At 39.0% G+C, this 12,544-nt stretch overlaps 1 protein-coding gene across 1 annotated transcript in view; it reads right to left on the reverse strand.

Moving 5' to 3' along the window:
• The window catches only part of SEMA3A (sema domain, immunoglobulin domain (Ig), short basic domain, secreted, (semaphorin) 3A), a 167,542-nt gene that overhangs the window by 36,476 nt on the left and 118,522 nt on the right, over window positions 1–12,544 (reverse strand). The gene's annotated exons all lie outside the window — the stretch shown is intronic.

The following is a 12,544-nucleotide window of genomic DNA, read 5'->3' on the forward strand; positions in this document are numbered from 1 at the left end:
ATCTAGAAAAGCATTAATGTGTTACTGCCCAAAATATTGACTTAAAAAATACAGTTTTGATTGATATTGTCTACTTCCACACTATGATACCCTAAACCCCAACATTTTTGTCTCATTTTCAGAAGAGAAATGCATTTGTGAATTTCTGCTAAAGTTGTTGAAATACCTCATCTTGTCATTTTTTTTAAAGATTTTTTTTTTTTTTCATAGAAAACCTTTATTTCTAGGACAATTAGATTGACAACATTATTTGCTGATAAAGAAGATACATCAACTAGTGAAAACACATAAAATGCAGACATGCTGTTTGGTTATGTAAAAAATGGTGGAAAGAAGTTTTGGGAGAGAATCTTATAGAAATCATAACAGTAAATTCATACCAGTGGTGAATCTGGCTCATCACTGTATTTTACAGAGATACTTCAGCTGGTATCTTTCACTATATTTGGAAAAAGAAGGCATATCCAACAGTTTTACCAATCTGTTTCATAACCAGTTTACATCCTGCTGGGATAATTAACTGTGAACTATATTTAACTGCTCAGTCTTGTTCCTATGTGAAATTATAAGCTATTTTAGTGTCAAGCATTAACATCTTTTCAGTGTATGTTTATTGCTATATAGTCATGGAAATAATGAACTGTACTTTGTTTTGCCATTTTGCACTAGCTGTCCTGTGAAACCCATTGCCTTATTAAGGATGGCAGTGTTTGTAAGCAACATATTTTGATATATCTATATATATCTGCATGTATGTGTTTGGATGTTTCCATTATATGAGTACATACTGCATAATTTTGTGCAAGTGTATACATATTCTCATGTACTCTGTGTGTGTGTGTGTGCGCGTATATATATATATATATATACACAGTACACAAGAATTACCATACTGGCTTAGACCAAGGTTTACTTAGATCAATACACAGATTCCAACATCGTCCAGAATTATCTGGGACAAAGAAAGAATATGGTAAGTACAAATAATACTCTCCCAGAACAATCTCCCTTCCTTCAACTATTTTCAGGTGGGCTGATTCCCTGAGCTTGGTTGCCTTCTATGTGCTTAGTAACTCTCAATAGACTGTTCATCCAGTTATCTGTCTAGACTCTTCTTGAACCCACGCAAATTTCCAGCATTCATATTGTCCTTTCGGAATTTGTTCCTCATGTACACAATCTAGTGAGCTAAAACCTACTTCTGATTTCGTTTTTTTGAATGTCAATCTTGACTAAATTAATTTGGTGTCTCTGAATTCTTGCATTGGAGATACCCACAGTGTTCAAGATGTGGATGAATTGTGCTCTTATACAAGGGCTATAGCGATGCCTTTTGTTGAATTCTCTGTTCTTTTTCTATTAATTCCTAACACTTAATATGGATTTGACAGTTCCTAAGCAGTAATCTGAAATTTTCATGGAACTTTATGCGCCATAACCCCAGAACCTCACTCTTCATTGGTAATGCTCAGTCCACAGCCCATCATTTGATATGTGAAGACAGGAATGTTTTCCTCATGGTTTTCCCCATGGTTTATCACTACATCATTCATCAAGAATAATTTAATTTGTCATCTGATTGGTTAGCTACCCAGTTGCATAAGATCCTTTTGTAATTCTTCACAGTCTTCCTTTGTCTCACTATTCTGAATAACTTAGTATTGTGTGAAAAATTTTCTCATTCTGCTGCTCAACCTCTTTTTCAGGTTATTTATGAACAAACTGAACATCACAGGCCACAAAACAGATCTCTGTGAAACTGTATTTATTACCTATTGTCTATTAAAATAAATCTTTTTAGACATCTGAAAACATCAAAAATCTGTAAGCAGCTTAAGCTCTCCACCCCAAACCCCAGTAGCTTAAGCTACTAAATTCATTGCCTTTCTTTCTAGCATGCCTTTAATAGTCTTCAAGTTTCACTGACATGAAGCTCAAGATAAATAATATCTAAATTATATTATACAGTGGTAAATATCTATTATTTTATATACTATTACCAGGGCTTTGAATGCAACTTGTATCACAAGAAACACAAGGCTACAGCTTGAAAATTTCTGCATCGCAGCCTGTGGAAGGATACATCAGAGAAAGAGGATACCCATTAGTAGAGACTGTTCTGGGCTGCTGGAGCTGGAGAACCTTTTGTCTCAATACACTGTTTTTACAATCTTAAGGTTTTAACGAAAAGGGTAAAAAAATCATTCAACCAAAACCCAAGTACATTCCCAAATGGCTGAATGATTTGTTTCTAGCGCAATGAGTTTTGTAAATCACAAGATATCGAATTCTAAAATAAATCACTATATTATCAGGCATCAAAAATCTAACTTTACATTGGCCTATGAAGATACTGTGGGGAGTCCCATCTGAGTCAATAATATTGTTGATATAGTACGGGTTATATAAACTTGCCCTCAGTTAGCATATTATTATTCTTTTCTTTCCCTCTCATAATTTTGCAAGTGAACCTAGAGACAGTAAGACAGTCTAGTATTAAAGCAGCACTGATATAAGAATGATAGAAAAATAGTTTAAGAAATTGAAAGTATGTATTTCAAATAATTCTGTCAGAGTGGTAGCTGAGGAGAGGGGTGTGAGGAAGGCAGATGTAACTAACACCATAGCCAGAGCACATGTGAATATGCTTTGTATACATCTCTTACCAGTGCTCATCTGGGATGAATTCAGATTTTCAATTAGTGATTAATAATCCTAACTACCTCCCTGAAAATAAAGCGGTCACACAGCCCCACGTTAGAACACATCCATTGTACATCATGGAACAGCTTTTGTTGAATAACACTGGTGTTTCTTACTGAGCAAACCTCAGGCTCTTTCGCCATCTGGTTAAATCGATATGTTTTAGTCAATAAAAGAGTGGTTCTTCATGTTATAGGGCCCTTGCTCTTGTTACCTGGTGGTGTTTGGTTTTTTCCCCCTCTTCCATATAACAGATCTATGTCTACGCAATGAAGCAAATAAAGGAAGAACAGGCTACATGTGTTCTGCTGCATATAGAAGTAGATTCATTTCTCTTTGGAATGAATACAATGATGATAAAAGCAACATCATGAATATACGTGTGGAGAGAGGGAGAGAAATGTGGTTGATAATTTCGTAGGTTATAAAGCTAAGAAGTGGGTGGTGTGAACTAGTGATCTATAGTGTGTTCTTTATTGTTTCATTAGCAGAGGAGCTGTTTGACTTGCCTGAGGCTTGATGCACACTTGCATTTAACTCCAGGGCTTCAGACAGTGCTTACAACTAACTGTTTAGCTTCATGATGAATCAATCAGCCAGATGGCCGGCAGTCACGCAACACAGCCCTCTCCATGGACTATGTAGCATTTTTTTATTACTCTTCTTTGAGGAAGGGAAGGGAGATGTTGTCCACAGATGAGGGACTTCTCCTTGACTCTCCTAATTGCTCACCCATGCAGCAGAAGAAAGAATGTTATCTATGAATGTGTATGTTCAAGTATTGAGACTGCCCTGCCTTACCCTGCAAAATTAAACAGGTTCAGTATCAAGGGGTCCCCATGGGAAGTTTAAAATAATTCAGTCAGGGTTGACCTATTTCATACATTCAACACAGCCACAAAAGAAGTGCTGGAATGAACTTCAAGCAAGTTTTACTGAACGGAAAGTGGGACTTTGATCCAAACCCACTGGTGACAATTGTAAAAGTCAGTGCGCTGCAGCTATTGCGGATAGATAGGATGACTTCAAATTTCTGTGTATGAATGGTTGGGTTTTCTGTGACCCCTCCAACCCGTGAAGCACTCAGAAATACTGTTACATCACTTTAACACTTTCTTGTTTAAAAGCAAGTCTCCCATTGGCTAAAAGTCCAGAAAGCATGTTTTGGGAAAATGAATTTAAGAAATAATTTGACGGCAAATATTTTGCAATGATTCATTACTTTAAAAAACCACAAGCAGACAATGTGGAAGAGTGCTTTAAAAAACAGCATACATCAAACAAACATGTCTGAAACATGTTTAAGCATGATCAAAGGACAAACAAAGCCACAGCATAAACATGATCAAAATGAAATTACAGCTAAAAACAGTTCTCTGATCTTGCAGCCAATGTGAACAAGCTAAAAATAAAAACTTAGATTTTTATTTAAAACAATCACCCTCAAGAAGCAAATTATTAAAGCGCACACCTTTTTCAGTCTCCTTTTTCCAGTTGTCTTGGCTGTGGGGCTATTTCTCAGATCCCACGCGACACCTTTGTAGCACCACTTTTTGTGTGCCCTCCTGCAATTACCAGCTCTGCAGACATTTCACTGGCAGCAGCCCATTAAACTGTCCTTCACGAGAAATCTGGCTCTTTATGAAAACGACACCTTGGTCCAGCTGCCTCTATGATTTATATGCCATTGTTTGCTTAGTTAAGTAATGGAAACATGTTTTGCTTGTCTCAGCACTTCAGGTTGAGAAAAAGCTAAGGAAAATCGATCTGCATTTGTTCTTTTACAAATGTTACTTTTAGCAGCAACAACTGCACAAACACGGACACCCCCCAATAGCAAGAAACAATAAAAGTCAGAAATTGGATTTCTAACTGAATTGTATTAGCATTTTAATGAAGATCTATAAACTTGAAGGCACAGAAATTACCTTTAGCTGTCAAGATTGAGTAAGCTGAAGGAACAGAAGCTGGGGTCATCTCTTCATCACTTGACAGGAGCCAAAGGGCAGTTCTCTCAGGAAATGTTTTGTAAAGAGTTTGAACTGGATGCCCCTATTATTGTGTATTTACGGTCAAAATGACTAATTTATCAGTTCACAGTAAGAAATTCTAGGAAACTAGGGAAATTTTATGCTCAGTAAAACTGCAATTGCTATAATTTAATGAAAAGTACTGCAGGGTGACTGGGGCCCTGAGGAGAACAACAAGGCTAGGAAAGCTGAAATTAAAAATTTAACAACAACAACAAAAATAGACAGCTACTCAGGACTTCATAACTACATACAGTGCCCGTCCACAGAGACCCAGCACAGGGAGCCAAGCACTGTCCTCAGAAAATCTGAACTTGCAATCGCAGCGAGCTCTACTACCTGCAGAGAGGGGACTTGCAGCACCAGTCACAAATGCACACAGCAGAGCCGACTGCCACGGGCACGCTCGGCAAGGTCACCAGAGGACAAAGCTTTTAGTATATGGTGATGAGACAGCTAAGTTGGTTTGTGGTTTTGCACACGCAAATGCCGTTTACAAAACACCAAAGCTTTTAGTGGTGTTCTTCCAAAGTCCCTTCATGTTCATTCTTCAGCTTTCACATTCCTCTTGTTGCCAATGGCTCAGGCAAACGCAGCAGAGCTCTCATGGATTCACCGCTTACGGTGAAGCTCCTCAACAACACGGACGGCATCAGACCGCATCCTCAGGGTGGGAATGCTCTTTGCACAAGGGATAACTTGTGGCTATTGTGGAGCTAATATGAGGGGTTTGTGGCAACTTGCTTTCAGATGCTGACATGGAGAGTAGTACCAGGGACAGGCTGCAGAACAGAGAAGTGATTTAAAAACACTGTTTTTAAAGCCATGGGTAGGCAGAGGTGGATGCATAGCACGCAGGCGACACACAACTGAGATTTTAGCAGCTGTCATAGGGTAAGAAGCACTATGGTCACTCATTGATGTTGCAATGGAAATTCTCATCAGAAAGAGTTTTAAAGACTGATGATATCTATCAAGCGGTTTGTCTTTGAGTCAAGCCAGAGTGATGCTGAAGAACGACGATCTTAAAATAGTGTGTTAGCTATGACAGTTAGTTTCTCCCTCTTAGAAGTCATATCTTGTTTCTTTTCAAATTTTTCAAAGATTAGTAAAAGCAGTTTTGGTAACAGTCAGATTATATTATGGGCTAATAAGTTTAAGGTTTAGCTAAGGCTTCTTGCAATTTCAATTGCATTCATATTGTTCTTTTTTTTTTCTGACTCAAAACTCTTTCAGAATTAAGGAAAAAAAATTCCTCTCTGCAGAATCTGGCTGTTCTGTTTCAGTAGTGGCTTGTGGGAAATTCTTTGTGACATAAAGAGATTAGATTTTCAAGGATGAAAGGTATTAAAAATAATATTAACATATCACACTTTTGTCATTTCAATACATAGATGCAACAGCAACGTAACAAGCAACAAGACACCCATAAAAAAAGACGCACAGTGCTTTTACATGTGTAAACTCCTCCACAGCTCAGTGCTACTCCTATATATACAGCAACAGGAATCTAGTCAGCATGGCTTTTCAGTGCTTTGACCTTGAGTGTCACCTATGGATCATTCTCATTGTGCGAGACTTTAAATCTGAACTAAGTGGAAGGGGTTTTTAAGGAATTACTGATTTATAGTTGGGGCAAAAGCAAAGAAGGGCAAGTGTCATTCAGAGTGTTAATAACATGCTGAGGCATAGAAGCTCCACACTGGCTGGACAGCTCTACGAGGAAGGAAAGAACTCTACGAGGTCAGTCAGGGGACTGAGCTAGTGGGTGCACCTCCAGAACACCCAGGTTTCCTCTGACAGCAGCCCGGCAGGCCGAGGGGAGGGATGGGGAGGCAGAGGCAGTAGCCACTAGCCTGGCAGGTGGGGGCAGTGGCAGGGCGGGGCCGGTGGCAGGGCTGGGCTGCCACGCCTCACGGCAGCCAGCCCCCTCCCGCGCGCCACTGGATCCAATGACCTTAAGGGGAGCACAACCTTCACTTAAACCTCTGAAGCGGTGTAAGTGAGTCTCTGAATAGCAGCCGAGGCTTACGTCTCCAGGCAGTGCCGCTGCCCCAACATCTCACTGCCTTAGAGGCGTAATGGGGTATAAGTGTTTCTTGGGAGTAACATTTTAGCTCAGGCAGGAAGGAGAAGGAAGAAAATGTCGATCTCTGATGCAATTATCAGTTTCTGAAGCCTTTGTTCTAAAGAGACAACAATAGTTTTGATTCCCTGTAACGACTAATTATATGGTGAAGAAAAGTGAATACAAAAGTTCAGTAAAATTATAGCTTAATTCTCAACGAAAATTAGATTTCTCACAAAACAATGCTTATGATCTACCCACCATATTTAATTTGGAAGAGGTGATTATTATCTCTTTACAGAACAACAACCAAAATTAACACCTCTTTTCCATTGCTGACTATGTCTTAAGGTGTTGTATATCTATCAACACCGTTAATTTTAAACTGATTTACTTGTCCCTCAGAGAGAATAATTGGGCAACTGGGAAAACTAGTGTCCTTCACAGAATGGAAAGGAAGGCTTGCAGCATATTGTCTCCACTGAGGAATACTTTAATCTCAATTTTCTGTATTTCTTAACCTCTCTGCAGAAAAAGCTAATGAGAGTTCCAGGTAAGAGCCTGTTTCTTCCTCTCTCAGTCATTTATCTGAAGTTTTTGACATTGATGCTTAGAAATAAAAACACTGGAAAGCCTGTGCCTTAACTGTGTAACCTACATCTTTAGAGCTTTGGATGAGTGACAAAAACGAAATATCACAGGTTTTATTTTTAAAAGTGATGTATTAGGAAAGGAAGTAGAGCATAGAGGCACTGAAGACAAAAGATGTTTCTGATTTGGGATGTTACACACTTTTGGCAAGCAAAGCCATGCTAGGGGCTTGTCTTTTGTAAGCTCTGAAAATTCACAGGTGGAGCACAAGTGTCTGGAGGTGCCCAAGCAGTTTATAGTAGCTGACCCAAAACTCAAGAGAGTAAACCTGCTGCTCTCCAATAATGTGATTTTCTCAGGCCTTCTAGAATTCTGAGAGACGTGTGATTACGTCTGGATGGAATATTCTTCCTCTTTGCAACCTGGAAGTTAGAGGGTACAAGAAAGTGTCCTGAAGGCAGAGAGAGCATGCTGCAGCAGCACCATCAGCCAAACTCCTGACAAGTCCCTGGCTCAGTGTGAGAAATAGATGGGGATTAACAAGGCGAACACACTTCACTGAAGGGAAAGAGGGACAGCCTTCAGCAGTATGGTTGGCAAAAGCATGATACCCCAAACTGAACAACAGTGGCTTGAGAAATATGTCTTTGGCCTCCATATACCTCCTGAGACCTAAACTCTTAAGATATCTCTCTCAGAAATCTGTACACAGCCCTGTCTTCAACAGGACCCTTCGTCCACTTTTTTTTGTGGACATTTTTTGTCCATATTACTTTTTTTCTGCCTGCACTGTGAACAAATATGGCCTTTGTGTCAAAAAATCATCTACTTTCAAAGTAGGAAGAAAAATTCCAAATTTTTGGAATTGCCAGGTTTAATTTGAAGTGTGTGGAAGGGCTTGTGTAGCTGTAAAAATCTCCGCCCCAATGTCATGTCAAAAAACTGGACAGGACTCTGCCATCATCTCAATTCACAGTGAGGGATGTTCATTCGTCGGGAAATGATCATCAGCCCGAGCCACTTCCCAAGGAGTGATCCAGCAGACAACACTCCTGTAAAAATTTCCTAACGTATCCAATCTCCTGTAATTTAATTTCTTTGTTAAATCCTTTAGATTTGGCCACAAAACTGAGGTAATTTTGTCAAACTATGAAAAAGGTTTTGTTGTTATAATTAACTTTTACAACTAGTGTAAAGCAACTTGACACAAAATCCATTAAAGTAAGATTAATGAGGGATGGCAGCAAAGACTGAAAAAAGGGCAGGGTGAATGACTGGTTTTAACTGATCTGTCAGTGTAGCCCAGCAACATAAAATGCAGTAAGGCATCTGTAAGTGGAAGCAAAACCCCTCAGCACAGCCTGAGGTATTCACTATGATAACATCAGTTATGACAACCTCTTTCAGTAGTCATGTGAGCATAATATGTGATTCCAACTTAATTTAGCTTCAGTCAACATAAGTTATTAACAGGATTTGTACCTAACTGAAATAATGTACTAGTTTATTGATGGTGTGAAACTTAGTTCTGCCCATTTAAAAAAAAAAAAAAAAAAAAGAGAGAGAGAGAAAGTATTTGATAGCACAGGTGTGATGAAAATCATAGAGTTGCTTGAGATAGAAAAGTCTTGCAACATTACCTTTTACACTGCTCTGTCAGAAAGTTGTTCTCAAACTCTGTTTAATTGGTATGTACTTTTATTCTGTACAAGCAAACCCTCCTTTTTTTATTCACTGACAGCATTTCAGAAATATTTGATGTAATTACTGTGACTTTTAAGAATGAATACCTTCTTGGAGTAACATTGTATCAGACTCAAAATTTCAGCATTTTTTTAAAAGCAGTGCGGGAGGAATTTGCAGCATACATGCTTGTGATACATAAACAGCAGGGAGAGGAATTAGCAGAAAGTTTAGCAAAAGTATTTTAAAAGTAATAAAAGAATAAAATGCTGTAAAAAATATAGGTCCTGTAATAAATGGGAAACTGTGGAATATTTTTCTAAAGAATGCTTTCTACCAACAGGTCTGGCAAAAAAAAAAAAAAAATTAAAGCTGGAAGTATGTTAAATATGGAGCAGGGACAAGGATTGATATAAGTCCATGGGAATACCAAGGGATGGGACACTTTAGACACCACTCTGAAACGTAAAAGCTAGGCATTGAAGCCTGAGATAAGTAATACAGAGTGCTCTAAAGATCAAGGGAAAAAAGAAGTACCACTTTGGCAATGCACCAAAATGGGAAGTTCAGGATCTATTGCACTGTCAAAACTTAAAGGCATCAAATGAGGAACCATTTGTCAAGCTTTTTTTTGTGTGTGTGTGTGTGATCTGTCCATCATATCTCATAACTGCAGTTCTGTGAGTATGGTATTTGGGGCTGCTTTGTTTATTTTCTCTGTTATTTAGTCAAACATGCTACCTTTACAAATGAAAAATAAGTACCCTTTTGTCTCTCATTTGTCCTTTTCTCTTCCTGTTCTCTCTTCTTACACCACGGTCATGAATAAGGCTCTACAGACTAAATAATGCTGGTGGTGACTTCTGCCTCATCCTTTTGTTTTGCAGGTGTTGCCTGGTGGAACCTGGGGAGGAACCCAGTGAAGTAGTTCAAGTGGGACTGGAACAACATCTATCCTGGAAACACTGGGTTTACAGAAGTAAATGAAGAAAAATCACTAAAAGCTTTTGTATCAATTAAAACCCTGAAAAGGATGAAAACTGATCTGCTGGGAAATTACATGCCATATTAAATATACAGTTTTGTAACTAGGTATTTTCTCTCCTCTGTTGAAAGGTTACAGAAATATTAAGATTTCATACAGTTACAGCACAAAAAGGTCTTCAAGATGTAAGATTTGATATGTCATAGTATTTCAGAAATGATGAAACTATAAAAGCTGCAAGAAATTAACAAATCTGAGTTTAACTACAACAGATGCTCTATCTGCATTTCTTGATCTTACACACTTTTTGTGCCTACCTAATCACAGATATTACATTAGGCCCAGTCCTGCTCTAGTAAAGTCAACAGCCATAACTCTGCTAAATACAGAAGTCAGAATATATCCTTGAGAATAGAGCTTAATATTAGCTTTGCCATTCTTTGCTAGAGTGACTTTTGAATTGTTCTCTAGAACTACCTGAACGTGTTATCAATGTTTTAAATACGTTGATGTTTCCACTTTGTTGTAAAAACAGGCTTTCAATACAAGACAGTATTTAGCAATCTAGTACCAGCCATCAGTTTGATATCAGCCGTGACATTATTTAATTTTCAGAATCACAGAGGTTAAAGCTCACTGAACTATAAACAGTTGGAAACATGGAGTGTAATCCCAAGGCACAGCTCTGCACAAGCTGTAATTTAAATCATATTGCATGCTAAGCTGAAAAGGCAGTGCAGGTCCCAGAGGGCATGAATAAATCTGCAGTCACTGATTTGCCACACACATTTGTGTTGGGATTCTGTAACTGTGCAAATGTGATGTCTTCCTTTAGTGCAGAGGATCTGTCATCTACTGAGATTTGTAATTAAATAACCTAAAGAACAAAAGCAATTACTTAGCCTTGCAAGCATTCAGACTGGAATTTACACGATTTCATGAACAAAGAGAAGGGGAAGTCATGGAGACAGAGAGAAAGGGAGACTTTGAGTCTGCAAGTTAATTCAGCTGTGTCTAGTGCTAGCTGAGATTTTAATGTATAGACCAGGTATTCAAATACCTGGCTTACTTTGAACTAATAATTCCGTCATCGCAAACTCCACTCTGAAGTGGATGTTTCTCCATCTAAGGAGCCAATTATGTTTCCAGCTGGCTATGTGCCACATCAGGTGCCGGCTTTGAGCAATCAGTTGTGTTAATTGCAGGCAACACTGAATGCCTTTTGGGACAAGCAATTCACGGTTCAGGAATGTTAGTGTAAAGGGGGTTAGGTTCAGCCCCATTACCAAGAACAAATCACAAAGTTTGTATAGGTTGCATACTAACAGTTGTAATTTTATGGAATGGGGGAAAGAGGTAGGAACAGGCTATGGGGCCGTATCCTCACATCATTAACTCTGCCGGGTGTGCTGGGCATCTCGGTTACTTGATGGAGTGGTGGCTACGTGGTGGTGGAGCCCTTCATATCTTCAGCTCAGCAGCTCTGTCCTCCCATTCACTTTGTTCTGTCAGGTGATCTGATCCAGGCCAACAGGGCCAAGACACTGGCTCAAGAGAAGACCGTATCAACTGCCCATGAACACGGTCTCCTCCACATTTGTTGGCATCTTCCTTCTTTCTATTTGTCTGGGACAAATAATAATTTAAAATATACTGGGAAAATAATAATTTAAAAACTTCATAGGCATTGTTTGATGTAAGGGAAATATTATAAGGGCATAAATAACAGTGAATGCCATAAATGGATGATGAAGGGCACATTTATATTAAAAACAGCCACTGAAGAAATAAAGCATATTAATGAAATGAGCTGAGCACTGCAGCGAGTTGAAATCAGTAGATCTTTCTTGAGTGCATTGGGGATATTCTCCTTTATTATCAGCTAAAAGTCTGACCTGTGGTAATTTTTAGTATCCAACTTTTGTCTCAGTATCTGAATAAGAAGTTTTAGCTAGTCTATCTCTTTGCAAGGGTTGATGTCTAGTACGTTTGCCCGTGGGTCTCAGCACCAGCACTATTTCAAAGAAGAAACCTGCCCAAATGTTGGAGGAGATGAATGGGAAACTTGGATCGAATCATTTGAGAGAAAGGGCGTTAGTGTGAGGCGGGGAGGAACTGGTACAAACCTCAAAGTCTGCAGGTGCTTAGAACAGCGTGGGGGCTCAGGAAGCGTCTCTAATACCCTTTAGAGGCTCAGTCCCTGGTGTCCCACATGGCTGTACAAAGAAAACTTCTTAAAACAAAGCCATCTTATTTCTCCCTTTAACACAGACTAAAACACTGCCAAACACTTTTGCGTCTGAAGCTGTGAATTTCATTAAATTCAATGCAACTCGCTCAGCACTCTCTATTTTTGTGTGGCTGAAACCTCTAATTCTCCCCCCACCACCCTGCGGCCAGCGTGCTCTAGTCACATCACACTTAACCTTTGCCTTGGCTTCTCAAAAAAGAATTTGTTTCACTCTATTCATGGCTTCAACAGTT

The sequence above is a fragment of the Haliaeetus leucocephalus genome, unplaced genomic scaffold (genome assembly GCF_000737465.1).
Source record: "Haliaeetus leucocephalus isolate CR32 unplaced genomic scaffold, Haliaeetus_leucocephalus-4.0 Scaffold751, whole genome shotgun sequence".
Taxonomy (NCBI): Eukaryota; Metazoa; Chordata; class Aves; order Accipitriformes; family Accipitridae; genus Haliaeetus; species Haliaeetus leucocephalus.